Below are 27698 nucleotides of genomic sequence, written 5' to 3' on the forward strand. Positions count from 1 at the left end.
ATAACAGGAGCCTTTTATAACAAGGGCCCTGAAGCTCCTTCAGATACTACCCTCTTAGCCCCTTTTAAAACAGAATTTAATAAAGGAGGCTCAAGAACTGCTTCCATCACTTTCTCTCCTTGGATTAAAGCTACACTAAGAGCCATAACCAAAGAAATTCCAAATCCTACCAAGGATCCCCCAGAAAAAATAAAACGCATTCTTTAATTGGTGTGCCAAATCAGCCAAAAGAGTATCTGATTTCCAGATTGCTTCTTTAAAGGACTCCTTATAAAGAGATTAAGGAAAATTAAAAATCTAGCCTTAGTAACCCTCTGACTAAAAAGACTAGACTGGACTATGCTACCCTTTCTGCTTCTCCTACTGTAATCCTACTGCTGACTAATCCTACTGCTGACTAATCCTACTGCTGACTAATCCTACTAATCTCCTACTGTAATCCTACTGCTGACTAAAAAGACTAGACTGGACGATGCTACCCTTTCTGCTTCTCCTACTGTAATCCTACTGCTGCTCTTTGTGTTCCTTATAGCCCCCTTTGCCTCACTACTAAAATTTGGCAAATGCCCTACGAGACCAGACCTTCTGAGACTGCCAGAATGGCTCCCTTGGCAACTTTTAGCCCCTGATCAAGTATGGAGCACAGGGCTATTGTTAAGGAATTTCCCCATCTTAAAGTGGATCAAAAAATTTTATGAGAAATTTAGAATTCTAACTGAAGCTTATAATCCAGGATTGCCTGACCTTTTTCAATTTATACATATGGTTTTGGGTCTGGATGAAATTTTTTTTTAAAAGTGGATTGAGGTGGCTAAGTAAGAAGGCTAAAGGTGATATAAAGGACCCTACAAATGTTATAGGTAGGGACACTCCTAGAAAGGCCAGCCAAATTACGAAGGACTTATTAAATGCCACACCAAAGGCTCTTCCTCAGGAAAAAGAAAATGATTAGTCAATAATCCAAACTGGAAACAAACAAACAAAAATGCTAAATCCATCTGGGATCACAGAAAACAGTTGTCTCAGACCTTTCCTGCTCATTTATGTCTCTCATCTTTTGCTGTGGCATTTAAAAAGATGATGTCCTCATTATTTATCAACAGACTTAAACCTAATCATAGGAAGTTAATTAAAAAACATAAACTTGAGTGGAAAGCTGTTCCTTTAGATGAACTCATTAAATCACCTGAACTCTAATTTGAAAATAACTCTGAATCAAGATAAAAAATAAAACAATAATATAACAGCTTTACAATTACAGCAACTCCAAAAAGTTGGGATAAAAAAATTATGAGTCCCCAACTGCCACTTTTCATGACAATCAATACAAAAACAGAAGTACCTCCAAGGGACAAAATATAAAGAACAATAGCTATCTATATTGCAAGCCACAGGAACTTTGGAAATGAGATTGTTCAATTTTAAAGGAAAAAAAGCAAGCACTGGGCACATAAAAGACTCGGTTTAAAATGGGTTACAAAAAGGTTTCCAAACACCGCCAAAGAATGGTGTGCATTCCTTAATTAATATTCAAAAACTTCTAACAGATATAATTATTGTAAAATAGTCTTTTTACCAAAAATACAAAAATCCTTGATTAAAAATAAAAATATTATAAAGTGGGCAAGGACAGAAAATCAGCTATTTTGCATATCTAGTGAGTTTTATCTATGTTTTGTCTTTCTATGTTTCTATGTTTCTGTTTTCTTTTTTATTCATGGATGAAAATTTTAAGCTGTAAATCTTCTGTTGAATACTAATTTAATATTGTTAATTTAGAAGAAAACAACTATGTCTTCTGAGCTATCAATGTTCAGTACAAAAAAAGGCATGCACTTTTGGAGACATTCTTCCTTAATATATACAAGTTTACTAAGCAAATAAGCTAGAATTTTATCTCCTAGATGTTTAAATGAATATATAAATTTGCATTTAACCAAATTAAGTCTTTAATCTGTCAAGTTTTATTTTAACAGTAATTATGTTTTGTAAGATATCAGCTTAAAGACAGTTTCCAAAATCATTTTGGTAACCTAAGCATATAAGGTATAGAGGATGTGTTTTAATTAAGAAAAAAAATGTAGTTTTGTCCTAAAGTAAAATGACTAGTGGTTACAAAATAAGAAAGAGGAAATGTAGGAAAAAACCTGAATGGATATAGAAAGTGGTAGAAGGTTAGTGGAAATGGAATTTTATTTCTTGCGGTTGAAGTTGGATATCAATGAATCTATCCATAAAAATTTTTAAAACCTTAGTAGCAAATAGCATACTAATGAAAAACTAAAATTTGGTTTTCTCTCTATTAAAATAAAGTTGTCTTGGGTTATCAGTCTATTCTTAATAAGAGATTGTAAAGATTTTTTCCTAATCAATGTAAAAGTCTGTAGAAATAACTTCTTATACTTTATGTTAACTTTATCGTGTCCTTTATTGTTTAAAAGAAATGTCTTCTTACTTTTACAGAAAAAAAAATATCGTCTATATTTACTTTTTAAATCTTTTATGGTCACTTTAATTAAAAAAAAAAAAAAAAAAGAGCCAAGTAGGGTTTCACAGTGACCTATGATCCTATTAAACAAAGTGTTCAACCCTCCTGACAATGTCTAACATTTTGCCTTCTCAAAAAAATGCTAAATGGTATGTTTTTAATTTCAAACTGGGTTTGTGATTTTCCAGAGGGCCCCTGGAAAATCACAAAGAATCTACTGTTCCACATTATAGAAAGAGAGGTGCTAGAAATAAGTTTATTTGATATACTATAAATTGCATAGAAAGTGTTGTCAAATTAAAAGGGATTTTCTAACCTTCCATTAGTGGGATTTATAGAAACAAAATGTTATTAATATATGTCTATATATTCCAGAAATTATATAAACTTCCTTAAAAATATGTCAATGTCCTCACTGCCCATAAGATATCCTGGTACTAATCTGCCTCATATTAGAAAACAATTTAATATTATCAATCATAATTTCAGTTACTCTTAAAAATATGTTACAACCCACAAACCAACCAAATTTCCTTCTCAATTATATTATTTTATAATAAACTCTCAATAGATCTTTCACTTTTATAACACACCAGTAAGTTAACCATAGCCATTTTTATCCATTATGCTTTGTCTTTTGTAATCCACTGATAATTTTTAATTTTATTCTGATTTTTTCTTGAAAACACTTGCAATCAGGTACAAACCAGAGTATTTTGACTCCAACAAATAATACTGTCTCAGAGACCTGTAAAAAGGACTGTGCCTGCTGGCTTCTAATGACATAGTTCAAAGAACTTTAAGACCTTAGCATTGGACTGACTCAAAATTTCCTAAAATATAGTAGGAAGCTAATGGATACAAGAAATTACTAATACAACTTCAAGAAGAACAAGAATCAATTACTTAGGGCTGATTTAATTGTTAAAAAATGATTATGGATTTCATTAGATTTCTTTAAAATATTGCTTATGTTTTATTTTTTTTAATACAGGAAATCCCTTATACTTTTCCCTTAAACTATCTATAACTCATAAAATATTTATCCTTTTTTTCCTGCCTAATGCTTGGAACTCAGAAATTCTTATTGAATATCCTTATTTTTATGAAAATGTAAATCCAATAAAAAAATCCTCCTGGTTAACAGGATACAGTTGAAGACTCTGATTATATAACCAAAGCTTTAACTGAAATATCATAATTAAAAATGACACTGAGGAGACTTCCATGGAAGATGGAGGAATAGGGAGCTCCAGGACTCAGTTCTCCCACCAAAACAACTATTAAATAGGCAGGAACTGTCTGAAACAACTATTTTGAAAAGCCAGAGGCCAGAAAAACACTGTCCAGTATCTAGCAAGAGCAGGTGGAAGAGGCAGATGAATTACGGTGAAGAACTCTAAATTGTTCTCTCTGCATGGCAGCTACCAGCACCCACACCTGCTCTCATGGCAGGCCTTCATGGAGTCCATTCCCTGCGAGCTGCTGGTTACAGAAAGGGACATAAAAATTTTCTTCCCCAAGAACAGGGGTGGACATGGCCAATCGCTGATCATGGCTTTCAATAGGTGAATTCAAATTGCTGGGCCTGGCTTTGAGGGCAGCTATTGTTTCAACCCTCTCTGGACAGGGGTGGCAGCAGTGAGATTTAAAGACACAGGGCTTCCTCAGGGCTCATGGGGACAGTTAGCTGAAGGGCTGCATTTGCTGGGCAGTCCAGAGAAGCTCAGCTTTGGGGAAATACTGGAGAAGTTTTGGAGCCCTTCCTGATCCGCTCCACAGGACACTTGGGAGCCAGTAGGCACCCTTTTGTGAATTTCTGGCCCTGTTTTGTCTGGGAAAGACTGACTTGGGAAAGTCCTTTGTGGGGTGACTGTCCTCCCAAAATTACGCCTCCAGGCAAAAGCAGCTAGAGACCATGAAAGGAGTGTAAAAAGCTATGGAGGTGGGCAGTCTAGGACAAAGGCCTGCCAGGGTAGAATAACTGACTCCTGAGAAACAGAGGGAACAACCCAAATCCTCTAAACAAGGGAGCTCCAAAACAACTAAAAAGCAAAAGTTCAGAAGATGACAGAGGCCCAGAAAGACAGGGAAAACCCTACCTACTACATTTGCCTAGAGGAGATCTTCCTGATAGGAGGTCTGAAGCTCAAGACAATATTTGCCTTCCTACCTGATTACAAAACCAAGAAACAGGCAACCCAGGGGGTAAAACCCAGAGTTAACATTTTTAAAATATTAAAATGTACAGTGTGCAACAAGAGTACTAGACAAACAAGAAACAGAAAATGATGGCCCATCCAAAGGAGACAATGAACATACAGAAAACACCAGTGAAGAAGATGAGAATGTGGACATACCAAACAAAGCCTTTTAAGAAATGATCTTAAAAGAGCTCAAGGAGATGAAGGAAAGTGCAGAGAAAGAACTAAAGGATATCAGGAAAACAATGAATGAGCAATATGAGAAATTTAGTAATGAGATATAAATTTTAAACAGAAACCAAATAGAATTACTAACGCTGAAGACCACAATAACTGAAATGAAGAATGCCCAGGAGGGTTTCAAGGGCAGACTGGAGCCCACAGAAGCCAGAATCAGTGAATTTGAAGACAAGAGGCTTGAAATGAGTCAGGCTGTGGAATAGAAAGAAAATAGTAATATTAAAAGTGAAAATAGACTAAGATACCTTTGGTAAACATCAAGCTCACCAATATACTTATTATCATAGTCCCTGAAGGAGAAGGAAAAAAGAAAAGGGCAAAGGGAGTATCAAAGAAATAATGACAGGGAACTTCACAAACTTAGTAAAAGTTGTGAATTTGCACATCCAAGAAGCTCAGAGAACATCAGACAGGATAAATATGAAGAAAAATACACCCCATCATATATTGTTTACACTATGCAAAAGCAAAGGATAAAGAGAGAATTCTGAAAGCCTCAAAAGAAAAGCAACATGTTATGTACACAGGAGTCCCCATTAGATTGAGTGCAAATTTCTCATCAGACACCATGGAGGCAAGAAGGCAGTGGGTTGAAATACTTAAAGTGCTGAAGGAAAACAACTGCCAGCCAAGAATTTTATATCCAGAGAGACACTTTCAAAAATGAGGGAGAGATTAAAACATTCTTATATAAACAAATGCTAAGGGAGTTCATCTCCACTAGACCAGCAATGCTAAAGAGAATTCTTCAGACTGAAAGGAAAGGAAACTAGACAGTCATTCAAAGAGACAATAGGAAATAAAGACCTGGGGTAAAGGTAACAATTTGGGTAATTATAAATGCCAGTAGTATTGTGTTGTATTGTTTGGTATGTAACTCCACTTCTTACTTACTACAGGTGCTAAAATGTAAATGCATATAAATTATGATAAATCTCTGTTCTTGGTCATGCAAGATGTAAGTGGTAACAAGTACAAAAAGTTGGTGGGGGATCAGAGGAGTATAGGAAAAGTATATATATGTGCATGCTATCAAAGTTAAGTTAGTATCAAACCAAATATGATTGTTACATATTTAGGTTGTCAAATATTAGCCCCATGGTAACCACAATGAAATAGATGAAAAATATATTCAGATAGAAGTGAGAGGGCACTCAATATGGTATAACACAAAAAAAGCAAATAAAAAAGGAGACTTAAATGGAAGTGAAGGACCAAAAAATATATAAGACTTACAAAAGCTAAATAGCAAATGGTAGAAGAAAGTCCTGTATTATCAGTAGTGAATTTAAATGTAAATGGATTAAACTCCTCAGTCAAAAGGCAGAGATTGGCAGAATGGATAAAAAGCATGACCCAACCATATGCTATTCTGCAAGAGACTCACCTTAAAGTCAAAGATAAAGTAGTTTGACAGTGAAAGGATGGAAAAAAATATACCATTCAAGTAGAAACCAAAAGAGACCTGGGGTGGCTATACTAATATTGGATAAAATAGATGTTAAGTCAAAAACAGTTATGAGGGACAAATATGACCATTACATACTGACAAAATGGACAATTCAATAGGAAGATGTGACAATTATAAATATATATGCACCTAATGTTAGGGCCCAAAATACCTGAATCAAATACTGACAGATTTGCAGGGAGAAAATATTGGTTCTACATTAATAATAGGAGATTTTAACACACTACTCTCAATAATGGATAGAACATCCAGTCAGAAGATCAATAAGGATGTGTAGGAGTTGAATGATATACTAAACCAACAAGACCTAACAGATACATATAGAATACTGCACCCAACGAAAATAGAATACATATTCTTCTTGAGTGCACATAGTTCATTCTCTAGGATAGGTCACATGTTGAGTCACAAAACAAGTCTCAATAAATTAAAAAATATTGAAATCATACAATGTATATTCTCCAACCACAAAGGAATGACATTAGCAATCAATAACACATGGAGAAATGGAAAATACATGAATATGCTGAAATTAAACAATATACTCTTAAACAACCAATGTGTTCAAGAGGAAATCAAATGCAAGGAAATATCTTGTGGTGAAAGAAAATGAAAATACAACATACCGAAACTTGTGGGATACCGTGAAGGCAATGCTGAGATGGAAATGTATAGCTCTAAATGCTTACGTTATAAAAGAAGAAAGACTTCAAATCAGAGACATAACCTCAAAACTGCAAGAATTAGAAAAGAAGAGCAAACTAAACTCAAAGTGAGCAGAAGGAAGGAAATAATAAATATTAGAGTGGAGATAAATGAAATAGGAAACAAATGACAGACAGACTCAAGAAATCAAAAATTGGTTCTTTGAAAACATCAACAGAATCAACAAACCTTTAGCTGGACTGACAAAGAAAAAAGAGGATACAAATAATGAAAATCAGAAATGAAAAAAGGGGCACTTCTACTGACTCTGCTGAAATAAAAAGGACTATAGAAGGATATTATGAACAACTGTATGGCAATAAATTATCTAACCTAGATGAAATAGACAAATTCTTAGAAACCCAAAAACTACCTACATTGACTCAAGAAGAAATAGAAGCTCTTAACAGATCAATTACTGGTAAAGAAATTGAATCAGTCATCAGAAACCTCCCATCAAAGAAAAGCTGAGGACCAGATGGCTTCACAGGGGAATTCTACCAAACATTCCAAGAAGACTTAATTCTAATTCTCCTTGAACTCTGCCAAAATTGAAGAGGAGGGAACACTCCCTAACTCTTGCTACAAGACCAAAATCACTCCCATACCTAAGCTGGATAAAGATATCACAAGAAATAAAAATTAAAAAATATTATCTCTTATGAGTATAGATGCAAAATCCTCAACAAAACACTAGCAAATCCCATTCAATAGCCTATCAAAAGAATTATACACCACAAATCAAGTGGGGTTTATCTCTGGTATGCAAAGTTTGTCAAACATAAGAAAATCAATTAATGTATACACCACATTAACAGAATGAAGGGAAAAAAAATCCACACATGATCATCTCAATTGATGCAGAAAAGATATTTGACAAAATATAGCATCCTTTCTTGAAAAAACACTTAGAACACTAGGAATAGAAGGAAACTTCCTCAACATGATAAAGGGAATGTATAAAAAGCCCACAGCTGCTAATATCCTACTTAATGGCAAAAGACTGAAAAGTTTCCCTCTAAGATCAGGAACAAGAGAAGGATGCCCACTGTCCCCACTGTTATTCAACACTGTACTGCAAGTTCTTGCCAGAGCAATTAGGCAAGAAAAAGAAATTGAAGGCATCCAAATTGGAAAAGAAGAAGTAAACTTTCCCTATTTACAGATTACATGATTCTATATAAGAAAATCTGGAAAAAATCCACAGCAGAGGTACTAGATATAGTAAATGAATTCAGCAAAATGGTGGGGTAGAAAACCAACACATAAAAATTGGTGGTGTTCCCAGAAAGTCTCTTTTTTTTGGTCAAATGTAGCCTCTTTTCTCAGCCAACTCTGCAAATAAACTCACTACCCTCCCTCCTACATGGGACATGACTTCCAGAGGTGTAAGTCTACCTGGCAATAAGGAATAGGACTCCCAAGGATGAGCCTGGTTCTGGCTTTGTGAGATTGAGAATGCTGTCTTGACCAAAAGGGGGAAAAGAAATGAACAAAATAAAGCTCCAGTGGCTGACACATCTAAAATAGAATTGAGAGTTCAATCTGGAGGTTATTCTTATGTATTATATAGATATTCCTTTTTAGTTTCTAGTGTTTTAGAATAACTAGAAGGAAATACCTGAATCTGTTGAACCATATTCCAGTAGACTTGATTCTTGATGTTAATTGCATAACTATATAACTTTCATCATGTGACCACGTGATAGTGAAAACCTGATGACTGACACTCCCTTTAATCAGAGTATGGGCTGATGAGTAATAAAATAATGACAAAAAATATATAAGTAACAGGGGTGGATAAAAGGTATGGGATGGTTTGGGTCTTCTTTTTTATTTCTTTGTTTAATTTTTTAATTTTTTATATTTTTTTCTTTATTTTGGAGTAATGAAAATGTTTGAAAATTGATTGTGGTGATGAATGCACAACTATATGATGTTACTGTGAGCCACTGATTGTATACTTTGGGTGGATTATAAGGTTTGTGAGTGTATCTCAATAAAATTGCATTAAGAAAATAAAAATTAAAAACAAATTAAAAATGCTTAAACAACAACAACAAAAATCAGTGGTGTTTTTATACACAGTCTGAATAGGTAATTAAGAAAAAAATATCCATTTACAATAAAATGTAACAATAGTAACAAAAAGAATCAAATACCTAGGAATAAATTTAGCCAAGGATGTAAAGGATTTATACATGGAAAACTACAAAACCTTACTAAAAGAAATTAAAGAAGACTTAAATAAATGGAAGGACATTCCATGTGCATGGATTGGAATATCACTAAGATGTCAAAACTACCCAAAGCAATTTATAGATTCAATGCAATGCCAGTAAAAATTTTAACGAGCTTCTTTAAAGAAATGGAAAAGCCAATCATCATATTTATGTGAAATGGTAAGAGGTTCTGAATAGCTAAAGCCACATTGAAAAAGAAAAATGATGTTGGTGGACTCACACTGCCCAATCTTAAAACTTACTACAAAGCCACAGTAATCAAAACAGCATGGTCAGTACCATGTTGCTGCACAAGGACAGACATTAGCCAATGGAATAGAATTGAAAGCTCAGAAATCAACCCTCACATTTATGGCCAACTGATTTTTGACAAGGTGGCAAAGACCACTCAATTGGGCAAGAATCATCTCTCAACAAATGGCGATGGGAAAACTGTATCTCCATTTGCAAAAAAAAAAAAAAAAAAAAAAAAGGAGGACCCCTACCTCACACCATTTACAAAAATCAACTCAAAGTGGATCAAAATCTTAATGTAAGAACTAGAAATATAAATATTCTTAAAGCGAATGTAGGGAAGCACATTTAGGACTTCGTGTTAGGCAATGGTTTCTTAAATTTTTACACCCAATGCACAAGCAACAAAAGAAAAAAATAGATAAATGAGACCTCATCAAAATTAAAAACTTTTTTTTGCCTCAACTCACTTAATCATGAAAGTAAAATAATAACCCACACAATGGGATAAAACATTTGGAAGCCACATATCTGATAAAGGATTAATATCCAGAATATATTAAAAAAAAATCCTTCCATTTAACAACAAAAAACAAGAATCCAATTTAAAAATGAACAAAAGACTTGAACAGACATCTCTTCAAAGAAGATATACAAATGGCTAGAAAGCATATGGAAAGATGCTCAACATCATTAACCATCAAGTAAATGCTAATCAAAACCACAATGAGATACCCATTAGAATGGTTGCTATTTAAAAAAAACAACAACAACAACAACAGAAAATAACAAGTGTTGGAGAGGATATGGAGAAATGGGAACACTCATTCATTGCTGATGGCAATATAAAATGGTGCAGCTGCTGTGGAAGAGTTTGGCAGTTCCTCCAAAAGCTAAGTAAGGAACTATCCTATGTCCTGCCAATCCCACTACTAGGTATATACCCAAAGAAAGTGGAAGCAGGGGCTCAAACAGATATTTTCACACTGATGTTCATAGTGGCATTATTCACAACTGCCTAAAGATGGAAGTAACTCAAGTGGGAAGTAACTCAAGTGTCCCCCAATCAGTGAACGGATAAATAAAATGTGTATATATGTAAAGTGGAATATTGTTCAGTCATAAAAGGAATGAAGTCCTGATACAGCATAGATGACCTTTGAGGACACGATGTTCAGTGAAATAAGCCAAACACAAAAGGACAAATATTGTATGATTTCACGGATTTGAAACAATTACAATAAGCAAACTCATAAAGTCAGAATCTAGAATATAGGTTACAAGGGATGGGGTGAGGATAAGAACTAGTAAGTTAAGGCTTAAAATGTACAGGGCTCCTATTTAGAATGATGAAAATATTCTGGTAGTGGATGGTGGTAATGGTAGCACAGCATTGTGAATGCAGTTGACACCACTGAAATATATATCTGAATGTGATTAAAAGGGGAAATGTTAGATTGTATAGATGATACAGAATAAAAATTTTAAAAAAAAATCCATGGAACTGCAATACACAAACAGTGAACCCTAAGTTAAACCATGGTCTTTAACTAATAGTACAATTATAGAAATGTGCTGTCATCGATTGTAACAAATTCCATAGCAATGCAAAGTGTTGATGGTTGGGTGGTATAGAAGCATCCTGCATTTTACACATGATTGATCTGTAAGGCCAAAACCTTTCTTAAAAAAAAAGTTAAAAAAAGAAAAAAAGATACAGGCTAAATCTTGGATCTTGAGGTAATTAGAAACAGCATATTAAAAACCTTGCTAATCTTTTTTTATTATATTCATTACAGTATCTCTTATTCATTGTCCATCTCTAAAACAGTTGCCACAGCTACACAAGGAACCATGCTAATGCACCAAACCCTTAATCCTAAAACTTGTACTTATAAAATTTATGACAAAACTAAGATTGAGTATAACTATTGCCCAAGCCTCATTCACTGAGAGCATCCTTGTTACTCAAGGCCCCTCTATGAGCCAAACTCTGCAAATAGAACCACAACCTTCCACCCCACATGGGACATGACTCCCAGAGATGAGCCTCCCCGGTACCAAGGGATTAACACCAAACAGTGGTCAGCAATACTTTTGAAGAAAGATCTTGATCAAAGGAGAAATGAGAAAAGAGATAAAACAAAATGGAGTTACTATGGCTAAGAGATTTAAAATGGACTTGGGAGGTCGTTCAAGAATTTACTCTTATGCACACCTCAGCCAGATATCACAAACTGCCAAGGCCTGCAAAATGAAAAGCAGCAGCATTTCTGAGGATATATGGATGCCATGAACCAACTACAAGATAAAAAATAAATTAGTGAACTGTCTAACTTGAAGGACATTTGAAAAGCCCCAAATATCCATCAATCATAATTCTTTGTGAATAATTTATGTAATCTTTTTATTTAAAAACCCTTGCTTGGAAACCCCAAGTTGGGGCACAGTTTGGATTGCTGTCAGAATCTGTGTTCCTGAATTGCAATTCTAAAACCTCAAATAAATGCTTTTTTTGCTTTATTGCTTAGATTGTTACTTCTTGATTGACATTTCCCACCTACAGGAATGTGCATGAAGACTAAGAAAATGTCTTTGTTGGGGTACAATTCGATCTACCACACTCACCAAATTATTTATAGTGGTTATCTCTAGGAAAGGGAGTAATGATGAACTTTAACTTTTTATTTTGTATATCTCAGTATTTTTTTTTGAGTTTTTACAATAAGCATGTATTCCTATATTACTTAAGTAATTGGAAGTGAATACATTTTTAAAAGAGAGTGGATGCTGTATGTGGTTTTATTTCATTTTCTATGATTATAGAGCACGTATCTCATGCCATGCTTTTCAAATTGAGGTAGATAGCAGTGTGCCAGAGAGCTCTCTGATATTTACTCTACAGTTAAGAATTTAAGTCTTATTTTTGTGTTAAAGCAAATCTTAAAATATTATAAAGTAATTAGGGTATAAAATTTGCTCAAATCATTAAGGTAAAACACAAAGATTCAACAAACATATTTGCTGTAAGCAACTTAGGGCTATAGTTCATAGGGAATACTTGAGAAGTATTGAGTCTAGCCTCTTTGTTTTAAGGGTTGAAAGTGAAGTTTTAATAAGTATGATGGCATTTAAATCACAAGCCAGTCATAGCCACAGACTCTGCTTTCTATTTTGTTTTGCTTTTTCTCTTCCAGCAAATAATACCTGTCCCTAGAATTTTGTTTTGACTAATCAACCAAAACAGTCTTTTGTGGGGAGGGTGAAAATGGACTTTAGTAGGATTTGAAATAGTTTTGGGGCTTCCAAAAGATTTTTGGATGGTTAAAACACAAAGAAAGGTCACTCTCTGATTTTTAGAATATTCACAGGAAAACAAAGGCTTGCTTCCCATGAATTGGTTAAGAAGATGTCTTCACACATCTGTCAGGAAATTATACCATTTCAATCTCAGTCCATCCACTTTCTGCCCAAACAGAAAACATGAAATGGTGCTTCTTTTAAAAACGATGGAGCTTTGCTTTAATCTCTCCTACCTCAGTTAAAAAAAAAAAAAATTCCAAGGAGCCAAAGAAAGCTCATTATTTTTAAAGTGTAGTTCATTTTTCAAAGATGTCATTATTTCCCTCATCACACAATACTAGGTTTCATGAGGTAACCCATGTAATTTTTACAGCTAAATATATGATCTGAAGTCAAAATAGCCATGATCAGTAAGAAAGCCTGGAGACTTACCATGATCAGTAAGAAAGCCTGGAGACTTACCATGATGGTAAGTGATGGTCCACTGATTCATTAAAATATTCATTTAAGTATCGACTTTATTATATATCTGGGAAAATGTATGAAAGAGTATCCACGACTGAAGTATCTTGGGGAACTATTTTTCACAGGAACCAAGTGAAAAGTGAAAAGAAACAAATTCCTGTTTAGTTTATTATCTTTAAATAGATTTAGCGTTAATTTGCGTCCACATTTATATTTAGTTATGGAAAGTTTCAATTTTCTCTTTTTATGTACCTTGGCCTCTAGCTGTAAGGCAGATTCCTTTTTTTTTTTTTTCCTTAGAAGAGATTTTGGGATCTGAGATCGAGCCAAGAAAAGCTAAAGAGGCTAGGAAGGGCCTACAGATGGAGATAATTAGCATATTAAAAATAGGCCAGCCAGATTTTTTTTTAAATCAGGAAGTAGAGGGGTAAATGTTCTTTCTGGCAACACTGTAGAAACCGTGTGGACAGAGGAAGTGTGATTCAAAGTCTGGTATGAGAATGGTATTTTACTTGAATCAGGTTTCAAAAGACTGAAGCAGGAGTTCCTTTTTCTGAAAACCATGCAGTTGGCGGGCTTTGTAGGGGCTTCCCTTGAAATTCTGCTCCAAGAGCACTGTTTTGAATTTTGTTGTGAGTCTTAGAATGGAAGACCCTTGGATTCAGAAGACTCAGGATAAACATCTTGAGTTCTATTGCTTTCTAAAGCATGGTAGCGGAAGTGGCATTCTGACACCACCTCCCATTGAAAGAGGATTATAGAGGAACGTGGTAGGTGGAAACCATGTCACTAGAACAAAACCACTCAGGCTCCATTGGCTGTTTTCCTAATCCTAAAGCAAAGGCCTGAGGCCAATCTGGGATTCAGGCTCTATCAATGGGGTATGCTTAATTGCCAGATAATTCACTGTGGTTCCTGAAGTCTGATTCACAGAGTCAGCCCTTCAGATCATATTCCACTCATACTCTGAAGTCTACTCCTATTCAAAATAGACTTAAGAAGCATCTTTCCTGGAGCAGTGCTTCTCAATTCAGTGTGGGGACTGGTGACTGAATACAGAATTGTCCATGTGGGCCAGGACATTTAGAACATTAAGTAAAGATGAACAATTTTTCAATTTCCATAGTCATCTGAAAGTGAAGTTAGTCATGTCTGGAAGACTCTCTTGCCATGGGTTTTATAAATACAAAATAATAACAATTAGTATATTGCAAGGCTTCTTTTTTATTCTACAGGTCATTAAATGCTAAAAATAAATATTGAGGAGGGAGAATATGGAATTTCCATAAAGAGCTCAAAAATAGAAGTGAAAATTATTAATCTGGAATAATTTCAGTGCTGGCCTAACTTACCGGAAGGGGGTAGACAAAAAGGCTTGTCATCCCTCAGTGGCTCTAACTGTGATTGAATAGGCAGCTTCTCCTTCTGCTGACAAGACTGGGCCTTGAGTTTTTCACCTTGTAGAAGATAGCAGATAGATTTTATCCCTCCCCCATCCCATTTCACATTAAAAAATAGTTTTCCTCTTTTTTTGTTAGTCAACACAGATTCCAAATATCCTAAATTTAGAAATATCTTTCAAATGAAAATATTCATACAGCCACAATTCTTTCCATCCAGGAGCCTTTCCATCTTGGCAAAGTAATAACCTTGGTCTTCCAGAGGAGTGGGGTTGTTTTTAAACAACAGGGACAGGGAGGAATATGAGTGGAATCCAGAAGATACACTTGGGTGCTTCCAGGTACTTCCTTTCCATATTGTAACTCTAAATGGACATGTGCCACAACCCCAACCTGAGAAAAGTCTGATTTCCAAGGGCTCAGACCCTTCAGGAATGATGATTTTGGTCACACCAACAGGAATGTCACCAAGACCTGCCAAGGTGACAGCTAAGTGGCAGAAAAATTAAGAATGCATAGTGGATGTGGGAGAGGATTAGTACCAGTTGATACTTTGAGACCAATTTGCATCAAAAGATGCCCTAGTTTACCTCACTAACTTCCCTCTTCTATGTTTCCTCTCAAGGAGAGACCCACAGGAAACATGAAAGAGCTGCTTTCCAAATCTGAGGGTGGAGGCAGATCTGTATAGAACAAGGGTAGACATGGCAGCCATGGAGATCCATTGCTCGTATTCCCCTAAAGAGAACCTGCTGTGGGGAGCATATTTGACTGCAGCCCCAGCCGCTGCACCTCTGAATCCACCACCATGTTCACACCGAGTCCACATTTCCCTCACTGACAGCTGCATGTACGTGTGGGGTGCAGGATCTCTCTGATGGGAAACTTTGACTTGAGGGCTGCCATCAACCAGACCAAAACTTTCTTCGAACTGCATTGCAGTCTGACTTCTTCCACCCAGTCTTCCTCTGTTGCTACTCTCCTTTCCGCCCACATGTGTCATACCAGTTTAGTAGTCAAAAGTCTCACCCTGCCTAGTCCTGCTCCTTCCTCTTTATCCTTCTCAGGCATTTCCTTCATTAAGTCTCTTGCATGTGCAACCTGTTATCAGTTTCTAGACTAAAGAGGACCTCTGAGGGTCTAGAAAAATGAATGAAGGATATCCTCACCCAGGCACATTGTCATGAAATTGCAGAATATCAGGAAAAAAGAAAGGCTCTTAAAAGCTTTCAGAGAGGATATCAAAAGGTCACATATAAAAATCAGGAGTTACATACAAAAATCAGAATATCTTTGGATTTCTCAAAAACTCTGGAAGTTTGAAAGTAATGAAACAACAAGATAAATGACTGATAGTTAAGAATAAGAATAGAATAAAGACATTTTTAGTCATCCAAATTCTCAAAATTAATTATCCCTTTCTTAAAAAGCTATTGGAGGATGTGTGTCACCAAAATGAGGGAGGAAACTGAAAAAAACAAGAAAAGGAATTAAAGAAAACCGAATTTAGGATCCAGTGTATCTAATTCAGGAGAGAAGTAAAGGGACTATAATGAAGGGCCATTCTAGAGCAAGACTTGCACAAAGTACCCAGAATAGAATAGAAAGTTGTAGGGAGGTTACCAGGAAAAAGACGGAATAGGTATGTCAGCTGTTGGTTTTGATTGTGAGAAAATAAGATTTAGAAAGGTTTTACAAATTTTTAGGAGCCTTTGGAAAGAAATGTAGAGAAAGTCATGGAGAAAAATAAATAAATGAATAAATTAGGCAATTTCTAACCCCAGGAGAAAGCAAAAAAGAAGAAATATATATTCAAGAAATATATTCAAGAAAGGAAATATAATCATGGTACCCTCTTAGGCTTAGTAGAAACAAATATTTACATATTATAATAATGTAACAGGAAGAGTGGGAAGAGAAAGTGAAGACACTAGATTTTCATCTTGAGAATTAGTTAGCTAATGTATAATTATGTCTAAAATATCTAAAACTGTAAAACTAAGACATGGCACCAAAAGAATATAATTTAGAAAAACAGAGGCCAGTATCTGAAAAAAAAAAAAAACAAAAAAAAAAACAACAAAGAACTTCTAGTGAATTTGGCATACTTTATTAGAGACCAGATTCAGAGTAGGGGAAAGGTGGAAGCAAGAAGCAGCTGTTTTTTAATATGCCTTATTTGACTTTTTAAACTATATACAAAGTTTTAAAATTTTCATAAAATTAAAAATTTTTAATTTAAAAAATAAGAAACAGCAATTGAAAAATACAGGCACATATCTTCTTCTAATAGTTTAGGGACAATTTTTATTCTGATCTGGTTTCCCAAATGTGAAGTATAAATTAGTTTAGTACCCCTCAATCTACCTCTCATATTAAAGACTTAGCTCTGGGAATTATACCAAAATGAGAAGTGGGCCCACTAGGAACTTGGCATGATTTGTTTGATTAAGAAATGTGTCATAATCTGAACCATCCAAAATGTATTTTCTTTTAGAACTACATACATTTTGACAAGGGAAAAGAACATTAGAAAAGCATTATTTTCTTAATTCCTATTGAAAAGCTTACCTCTTAAATAGCATTAAAATGACTACTAAAGTTTTGTTTTTTCAAATATGTCAAAAGGAATACAGCATTCCACCATATTCTTGGCTACCTTATTGTGTTTCCTGAGAAGCATCCTTTAGCAAACAGACAGAATAACTCTGGCCAGTTAAGGGGTACACCTTCTCGCTTCATCTAGATACTCTTATGACAAAAAGATAAAAGCAATATCTTCAAATATCAACTAATTTTCCAGTTAATTGTCTTATTGTATCAAACTTTGGAAGATACGTTTACAAAGGAAAGAAATATTGGCTTAATTCTGCAAACTATTGAAAATTTTGAAACTTAGAACTTAGTTTTGCTTGTGTTTAGTGTTTGTAACTCTCTTTTGAATGTTGTGATGGTTAAGTTCATGTGTCAACTTGGCTAGGTTATAGTGTCCAGTTGTTTGGTCAAGCAAGTACTGGCCTGATTGTTACTGTGAGCATATTTTGTGGATTTGAATTATTAGTTGGTTTCATCTTAGGCTGATTACTTCTACAGTCAATAAAAGAGACTGTCTTTAGCAAAGAGAGAAGTCTCATCCAATCAATTGTAGGTTTTAAAGACAGAACTGATGAGGTCAGCAGTCAGAAAGGAGAATTTCCTCTCTCTACTTCAACTAGCCAGCTTCTGGGAAATTCATTGAAACCATTTGAGTTCCCAGCTTGCACTGTGCTCTACTAAATTTAGAATTGCAAATCCCCATGGTTGTATGAGCCAATTCCTATAATAAATCTTGTAATATCCTGTTGTTTCTGTTTCCCTGGAGAATCCAGATTAATACAAACATTCTTGATGGGAAGTTTGATCTAGTGTGGAGTATGTGGAAATAAATATTATAAACTTAAAATTCAAACTTGGTTAAAATTAAAGAGAGCATACATCACAAATCACAATGATAGTTAATGAGAAGACTTGAAAGGAAATAGGAGAATTAAAAGTACTGACCTAGTCATGACACATCAGTCGGGATAAATAAAGGAATAGACAATATTTACATAACCATTACCACAAATATACATAAAGTTATAAAATACATAAAAAGTATTAGCAGGCGAACTAAGGTCCAGTTTCATTAAAATTCATTTATTCAATCTGTGTGTCTTGTCATCCTGAACTGAGTTTCTATCTAGCTCATTTACTAAGAAAAATACAGGAGAACAGCTGTGGCATGAAGCCCTGGTGACTTCACATGTATCCAAATAGGCAAAGGCTAGAACTGCAACTGACCTGTATCTGGACAGAACACCTTGTGATCCTCCTGCAGCAGGGAAGGACGGGAGGCTGGGAGAAGCTGCTCTGAGGCCATCTGCCCTCCGCCTGCCATCTCTCCTGGGAGCCTGTCATGAGACAGTTTCTCATCACCTCCTGGGTTCCATAATGAGGGATGGGGCTTTCTGCCTGCCCCTCAGAATCAAGCTGAGGAATTTAAAACTGCTTGGCTACAATCTAGAACTGGCTCCTCTGCAAAAGGGTATCACGCAAATTGTATTACCGTCATCATCAGTTCCCTTTTTTTTGGTGTTGTCCCTTTTGGTCTGTGGGACAAAGTTCACTGGGAGCTGGCACCTTTGGTGTACTCTTCTTTTTTCTGCCTGTGTAAGTAATAAAGCATCTAAATCTAAAATGGCTTGTTGTTTCTTTAATGGACAAATCAGTCAAGCTTTGACCTTGGTCATGCCTTGTCTTATAAATATGAGTTTGACATAGGGTAAGGAACAAGCTGTTCTGTTTTTTAGTTTTGCTCATATTATTTAACTCTTAAACATAAGGCTACGTTACCTCAAAGGTAGGTCATCGAAAATTATATTTTGATAGAATGTTTATTATAGAACAGTAGTACTTGCCCATGTAAGTAAGAAAAATTGAATAAGCTCACCAATCTTGTGAAAATTAACCTATGGACTAGGACCTCACTGGGGTCCTTATAATTAATCTCACCATAATATAGCCCATATTAAATTCTACTGCTACTGAAGAAGTTATCTCTAGACTCTTCTTTTTGGGGTTTATGCAAAGGCAATTGAAGGGACAAGAATCCAGACTACTTGTATGCTCATTAGCTTTCTTGCTGTGAATAGTGTGGGAGTTGAAAACTAGTTATATTAAAACTGCAAATTCATTAAACCAAGACTATTTGAGTCTTAACTAAAATTCTGAGAAGAATTTTTTAACCCTTATGATTATTTTAATGTATATTTTGTTATAATTACTTTTTTTTCCTACTGTTTTAGTTTGCTAAAGCTGACTAAATGCAATATACCAGAAATGGGTTGACTTTTATAATGGGGCTTTTTACCTTACAAGTTTGCAGTTTTGATGCCATGAAAATGTCCTAATTAAGGCATCAACAGGCGATGCCTTCTTTTCGCTTCTCTGTCACATGGCAAAGCACGTGGCTGGTGTCTGCTGGTCCTTCTCTTTCAGGTTTCGTTGCTTTCAGCTTCCGCCTGCTCTGTCTCTCAGCTTCTCTGGCTTTTTTCTCTCATCTTCTCTTGGGATCTTTTCTGTGTCTTCTCTCTGTCTTTCATCCTCTTATAAAGACTCCAATAAGAGGATAAAGACGCACTGTGAATGAGGTGGGTCATATATAAACTTAAGATCCCACTCACCAAAAGATCCTACTTACAAGGGTCCACACCCATGGGAATGGATTAGCTTTAAGAACATGCTTTTCTCGGGTATTCACATAGCTTCAAGCTACCATATTTACAAAATAGATTTTAAGCTAAAACCATAGGTGAAGAAAAGCACTGTGCTCTTCAGCTAAGGTAGAAAAACATTGCATGGATTTTCCCATATGTACCTACAATTTCTCTGACAGCTCCCTGTCAAAGTGATAAAATATTCATATGCATTCACCAAGCAAACAACCCAGCTTCCCCTGCACCCCCCCTCCCAGAGCTATCCCATAACAACAATAAAAATAAAGCTATTAATCTTTCAAAATTAATTTGGGTTACAAATCCCAACAGACCTATTTTTTTCTTTACAAGAAATTCTACTTTAATACCATGGGATAAAACATCTGACAAAGTGATCATGGAAAACAATCAGCATTCAGAAAATTTGATGAGTTCTGTGTATCTTCTTGTGCCTCTTGGATTATGTCTGTTCTTGAAACCTCTTGAGGTATTTGGTCCACTGTCTTCCTTTCACCCTGCTTACCCACCACAGTGAACTCTTCTTATAGATGCTGTTTCTTCTTCCTTTATCCATCATCAGGGAACAAAAGCATCTAGAACATGCACATTTGGGATCCTAATTCTACCTGGAATAAAAAGAAATGTAGAGTCTTACCAGGAGCTGTGGGGAGCCGCTTTCCGGGTTAGGGCCTAGTGGACACGCCGCGACCTGCTCTAGAGTAGCCCCCGCCCATCGTTTGAGCCAAGATGGCGCCCGTATCCTGCTTCCGCATATGACGCATGAGGCAGCGGTTGCTGCTAGCCTATTGTACACGCTTACGTAGTGCCAGCACATTGGTTGTAACTGTTGTATATAAGAAATTACCCGGGCTAGCCTCGGGGAGACAGCCCACAGGGAGCCGTGCCTGACGGCCGCATAGAGGTTGTTCTCCCGCGGGGTATAGGGCCTCGTGTGGAATATGTAATAGAGAAAGTTTTCTTCCTGGCTCCAGTAAAAGGCTTGCATTCACTGCTATTGTATGCCTCAAGTGTCAGTTTGTCTGTGTCTCTCCCTCTTTCCCTCTGTTCTCCTTGCCGGCCGAGGACAGGACGCGCGGGATCGAGTGAGAAGGCGCCGGACAAGGAGCCAAAAAAAATTTTAGTGCTACGTGGTATTGGAAAGGGAATACCGAGGATTCCAAAGTCAATGGAGGCTAAGAAATGGGAGTCCAAAGCAGCTGCCATTTAAAGAAGTATTTTAAACCCCTCCATGTGCTAAAAAGTCAACTAGTTAAAAAGGGACACAAAAAGGAAACATCAACAAAGTGTGTGAAATGAAAGAGTTAAGGTTTTAAGGAGCCCTATTCTAAAATTCTATAATTCAACCATGTTCTTCCTTATTTTCTAGCTTTAGCTTTAAGTTAGATGGGAAGGGAACTAAGTCCTAAGTTCCCATTTAAACTATCTTTGCAGATGATTAAGTGGAAGTCCCTGGCCTAGAAACAAAGACCCATGTGAGTTCCTTAATAATAGGAAGTAAATCAAAGCACCATTGCCCAAATAAAAGGAGGGAGAGGAGGAGTAACTAATAGCCTGGGAACATAGAGATAGATAAATTTGTGATTAAAATGACCCAGGGTTAAAATAATCATACCTAGTTAATACTTAGCAAATGCTTCTGTAAAGACTAGCACTTTGCTAAACACGTTATACCTATTCACTCATTTGATAAATGGGTGGCGTCATTGTCCTCAATTGAGAGAGGTAGAAGTTATCATCCTCAGCTTGGAAAAATACATATTGTTAGAGTGGAGCTAGGAGTTGAAACCTGATCCTCTCTGCCTACAGAGTATTTATAACTATGTGGGAGGAGCACTCCAAACTAACATGGAGCCATACTATGGGCCATACTGATTGCCTAATTTAAGGGGTTGGAATGATTCACGGCAAGGGCTGAAAGTTGCAATCTACTAAGGGTGTTTCATTTTCAATGAGTAGCCTACAACTTCAAATGAATATGGAGGTGTTGGCCAGTCACTGGCAGCAAGAGAGTGCTGTCACCGAACGCCCTGGCTCTGGGGTGCCCACAGCTGCTGGAGGGCCATGTCCTTGGACTGTTCCTTCTCAAGGTTCTGTACTTTATGAAGAAGAAAGTGCTGGTATGATGACTACTGCAAATGTCACAGCTGGGACAGTGAGCACATCAAACTGAGAAGAGCAGAGCTAAACTGATTGCCTAATTTAAGGGCAGTAACCTAAAACAATGGAAGAAACCTTGAGAGAATAAAGGAAAGAAATCATGTGGAAGCTGTGACAGGAAAGTGTCACTAGACTTTGCAAGAAAGAAAACTATTAAAGAAAAACCATTAAAACAAAGTAAAAATTGAAGGACATCTGGGAGATAGGAAGTGAAACCTCAAGAAGTCAAGGGTTTCTTCTATTTTGTCTTTCTCTCACATCTACAGGTAACTGTTACCTGGTACAAACACAACTCATGGGACGAGAGCATACGGCACTGTCCCTGTGTATTTAGTAGAGCTAGCTCTTTTCCTACCCCTGGATGAAAATGGAAATGTGTGAGCCCCACAGCTAATTTAAGTTGATAAATGGCCTCACTACCATTAAAATGTTCAGCTCCATGTAGCAAACAAAATTCCAAATGTGAATGAAAAGTTGAGATCTCTCCTTTCCCCTGGAGCATGATCAGCTTCTTCTCTGTACTCTACCAGTGCTTGCATTCTTTCTTCCCTCTCATAAGTCCAAGTTTTCTGACCCTTCCAGGGATGGAGCTGGGTAGAAGGGGAGATGTAGGGGGGACAGCAATTCTTTGATCATATAGGAGCAGGACTACCTGGGCTTGGCTGATGCTTAGAGCTAATTCTACTGAGGGACATTTTAGTGGGTTATTCTGAGAACCCAACCAATTCTCTGGAGCTTGGCGACTCTCTCTCTATTCTACCTGTTCACTTATGCTTTCTTTAGTCACTAGAAATATGGCAAGGTGTCCAATCTGTTTCTGCAGCCCTCTTGCATAGAACCCAGGATGACTCTGAGCCCAAGCTCTCTTACCCGTCGCCCACCTCCAGTCCACGGGATACATTCACCTGTTCTTTGCTCCAATGAACTCTGGGAGTGCTAGTGGGCCTTAATGCAGTCACTTTTCCTTCAGCTTTTCTGTTGTAGCAACCTGGCCAACTTTTCCAGACCTCAACAAATTGGGAGTGTAAAATAAAACTGTAGTCTATTTTTATGACCAAATTATGATGGCAAGAGCTCCAACTGGTTTGATGACTAGTAATTAGCTCATCTCTAAGTGTCCGCTTAGTTATTTTTGGTTGTTCTCCAAAAGGGTGCCACACATGTATCTCAAACCAGTCTGTAACTACATGGTGTCTGCTTTTTCCTTCCTTTCTTATTCTGGCTTATAATTTTCCATGTTCTCCACATACAGATTTAAGGAGTGTCACATCACTGCTGGGTTCCAAGGTGGGGGAAATGGCCTCCTCTCCAATTCTGTGCCACATTTGTTTACCAAGACTCTGAAAATGACTCTTCTTTCCCAGAAATTAACTTTTGGCCATCTTCTACTTCCCAGAAATCCACCAAATCACTCTTAAAAAAACAGTTATTTTTCTGACCACTGCCACTCTTCTGGAGTTTGGGCAGTCTGACCCAGTCTCAGGGTCAGAACAACCCCTCCTTAACTCCCCTCAGCCACAGACACCCCCATCCCAAATTCCTTCCTTCTCCACCCTCATGCCCCAGCACAAAACCGAAACCTCTGTGCATATTAATGGATGGCAGGGAGGGGAGAGAGAGGTTTCACTCATAGCTTCTGGGTCAAAGGTCTGCTGGCTAAGGACATCCAGTATTATCTTTCTTTTACTTCCTAAATTCAATAGCCATTCAGGAAAAGAGCAAAGTGCATGACAATGTATATAGTCTGCTACTAATGAAGGGAAGCATATAAATATGTACAAGCTTATAAATGCAAAGAATGTTTCCAGAAGAATCCATAAGAAACTAATAACTGTGGCTGCCTCTAGGATGAAACCTGGAGTAGCTGGGGATTGGTGGAGAAGGGAAGACTTACTTCCCACTGTATTTCATTTTGTACCTTGTGAATATTTTATATGGGCATGCAATCCCTATTCAAAATGAAATTTTAAAGAATACTCAGTAAAATTTTTTCCCTCAATTTCTAATAATTTTTTAAATTGTTACTTGTACATTTTTGATAGTTCCATTGAGAAGGAATTTGGAATTTAAAAAAAGGCTGAAAATATTTCCCTTTTCTGTGCATGTGATCACATTTTTCAAAGTAGAAACATTCTTTTCTATAAAGCATTGCTCTCAAGTTTTCCCTCTTTTCTAGTGTTCTGACAGAAATATAAGCTCTTTCAGTAAATATGTTGTTGAGGAATTTAGACAGTGACAAAGTGCAAATGGTGGATGACTCATGTACTTGTTCTTGGTATCTTGAAAACATGGATTCAACATCCCCCGCTGAGCACTGCCAATATTGTTTGAAATGAACAAATATTAGAAGTTTCAAAACCAGAAGCAGAGATTTCAACATTATTCCATTTTTAATCTAACAGTTTAAAATAAATGTACAGTGTATCTAGGGTGTGCTTAACTTTCAATGAATAAATGTATCATTTGTTCATTTTTCTCTCAGACTTTACATGAAAGCACAAAAATATTTTATAAGTAAAAATGGAGACAGTAATTCATTGCCTTTATAACAGTGAAATCTTTTCACTTGCAATGAAACGTAACCGTTTTCCACAATATGTATCAAATGGAGGGAGGCAGGGGAAAGATAAGGTCAGTAATTAGTGGACCAATACACTCAACTCAGTATGTGGATGATAAAATATACATTTATATATATATTATTTTATATATACTACATATACATATAAAACACAGTGCCCAAAACATCTTCATTCCAGTTCTTAGAGGCAAAATCACAGAAATCTTAGCCTCAACTTAGAAATATGTTCAAATCTCTTCCATCTTAAACATTGTCTCTCTCGCCCACATGGACATAACACATCCGGAGTGATGCACAGACCCACATACATAGATACATAAAGACACAGACACACAGATAAACAGACACAGACATATCCAGACACACACACAAAGGTATACACAGAGAGGCACATAGGTACATACACAGTCACATACACGGGAACTGCACACAGAGTCACAATCTCACACACGTATATGCCACCTCTAGGTGCCCTATTCCCTCTGGCTGCTGCCCTCTTACTCTTTTCCTTCCTAGCCAAACTTTATAAAGAGAGGTCTATAATTGCTACTCCAGTTTATCACCTCCCTTTCATTTCTCCTTCAGCCATAATTGGCTCCCTGCTCCACCACATCATTAAACTGCTCTCTCTTAGATCCCCAGTAATTTCCTAGTGGTTAAATCCCATGCACACATTTCAGTCTTTAGTCTTTCACCTCTCTCTTAGCATTTGACACTGCTTAATAATCCCTTTTTGATACACACTTGTAAGTTTAATTTCATGGTATTACTCTGTCCTGGTTTTCTCATATCTTTCTTACTATTCCTCATTTATTCAACAACTGTACTTTTATTTGTTTAATGCATAGTTTACATCAGGAACTGTCTAAAGATATGCAAGGGAAACACAGCTTCCTCTCACAGAGTTCCTGACAATGGGGAAGAAAGAAAATAATATCAGTGATTACCATAAAGGCTGCTAAATGCCACAATTGGAGAAGTACAGGGTGCTAAAGCAGGATGGGGATACAGATCAGGGGCATCTAACCATTCTGTGTTATAGACAAAGCTGGCTTCCTGGAGAAGTGATGAATATGCTTAAATCTCAAGAATAGGAGTTACCCAAAGGAGAATATTGTTCCAGGCAAAAGGAACAGAGTGTGAGGAGAACTAGAAGTGAGGGAAAGCATCATTCATTTGAAGAACTGAAACTATTTCACTATAACTGGGATTCGATAGTAATAACTATCATCATTGGGAACTACTTGGTGCTAGGCTTTAAATTAAGTGCTTTTGGGTATAATATCCAATTCAAACAGTGCCATGCGGTAGCTATTATTATTCCTACTTTTACAAAAAATAAGAAAAATAATAGCTAATACATAAGTGCTTACTTTCTACCAATTACTGTTGTAAGTGCCTGATGTCTTAATTCACTGAATTTTCAGAACAACCCTATAAGTAGGTTGTATTGTTATTCCCATTTAACAAGTGAGGAAAATAGATGCAGATTTCTTAGGTACCCCTCCTCCCAGTTCACACAGCTCATCAGAGGCAGATATGGAAGGTGAATTCAGGCAATCTGCAGTTTTACAGGTATTAGGGGACCTTATTGTAAGTGAGAAGAATGAGACTATAGGGGAATTTATTAGCAATGGTGCTCCAGGTTTGGGAGGGAGGGAAGGAAGAGTGTGAACCTGCTTGCATCAGAAAGAGGAAGATAAAAGAAGAATGGACTGGGAGCACTGCAGAAGATGGATGTACAGACGGGCTATCATCTTAGGGAAAGATCAACAATGGGGATTTAAGGGACACTGGTTTCGCCAAACCCATACTTTCCCCTTTGGAACTAAGTTTTTATACTTCCCACTTTATATTTGCTTGGTAGGCTGAAGAGGATTGAGAATTATCAACTCCAATTTCTCGAACACATCTTTATAAGAGAAACAATAACCATACAAATAAGTTGTCATCACTCCTAAGAAAAAGCCACTCCTCAAAAAGCACACAGAACATAGGTGTGTTTTTTACATGTATGATCTCATTTAATCCTCAAAGAGAGCTATGTATTATTTTCTGCATTTTACAGATGAGGAAACCAAGATGTAGAGGATTACATAATTTGTCTCAGTTCCATATCTGATAAGTGCAGAAGCCAAATGTCTGAGTCCAAAACTCATGCTGCTTCTACTCCATCCTGCTTTCTCTAGGACTGACGAATGAATCTTGGGTATCTGAAGTTGTCCTGCTGAATTATCCAATTCACTTTGAATTTAGAGAGGTGAGATCAATGATTCCTTCTTATCTTCCTCAATAGCTTACCACCTCCTATTCTGCCATAGCATGGAATACAAGAACCTTCTACTTCACAAGCCAGGTCCAAGGAGACTTTCCAACTAATCTCTCACCACTTCTATTTTTTCCCCTTTGTCACCTCAACTCTTACCTCATCCTTACACCCATGGAGAGAGCTTTCACACCATTCTGTCTTTGTACATGCTATCCCAATGACTCAACATGCCTTTTCTTACCATTTTCTGTTCATATGTTAAGCTCCCCTGCCCCCAACCCCCATATGTGACCACCCTGCAGGAATGGCTACATAATTTATAGGGCCCAGGTCAAAATGAAAATTCAGAGCCCCTTGTTCAAAAATTACTAAGAATTTCAAGAGAGCAGTGCATGAAACCAAGTGCAAAGCCTTCTAAGTTTACTCTGTCCACTACACCTGGCTGCTGGTTCCAAAGAAAGAGACCTTGTTATATCTTTCCTGCATCCCCAGCAGTCACCACTGTACACTGTGCTACAGCCCAGATTGCACACCTACGTAGCCAGCCTGGCTACCTTGTGAAGTAGTCTCCAATTCTCCTACACAGAGTTAGTTATTCTCTCCTTTGGAATTCCAGAGTACTTTCTGTGTGCATCTAGCAGAATATTTAGCAATTTGGAGCCTAACTGGTGGTTTATACA

General features: G+C 36.7%; 1 long non-coding RNA gene across 1 annotated transcript in view; it reads right to left on the minus strand.

The window, feature by feature from the left end:
• LOC119535577 overlaps positions 1 to 18737 on the minus strand; it is a 45234-nt gene extending 26497 nt beyond the window's left edge. The window contains exons 1-2 of the long non-coding RNA XR_005217208.1: positions 18576 to 18737; positions 14706 to 14810 (exon numbers count right to left, since the gene is read on the minus strand). This is a non-coding gene — a long non-coding RNA (uncharacterized LOC119535577). The remainder of the gene's footprint in view (positions 1 to 14705; positions 14811 to 18575) is intronic.
• Positions 18738 to 27698: the final 8961 nt, after the last annotated feature.

Source organism: Choloepus didactylus, chromosome 5 (genome assembly GCF_015220235.1).
Source record: "Choloepus didactylus isolate mChoDid1 chromosome 5, mChoDid1.pri, whole genome shotgun sequence".
Taxonomy (NCBI): Eukaryota; Metazoa; Chordata; class Mammalia; order Pilosa; family Megalonychidae; genus Choloepus; species Choloepus didactylus.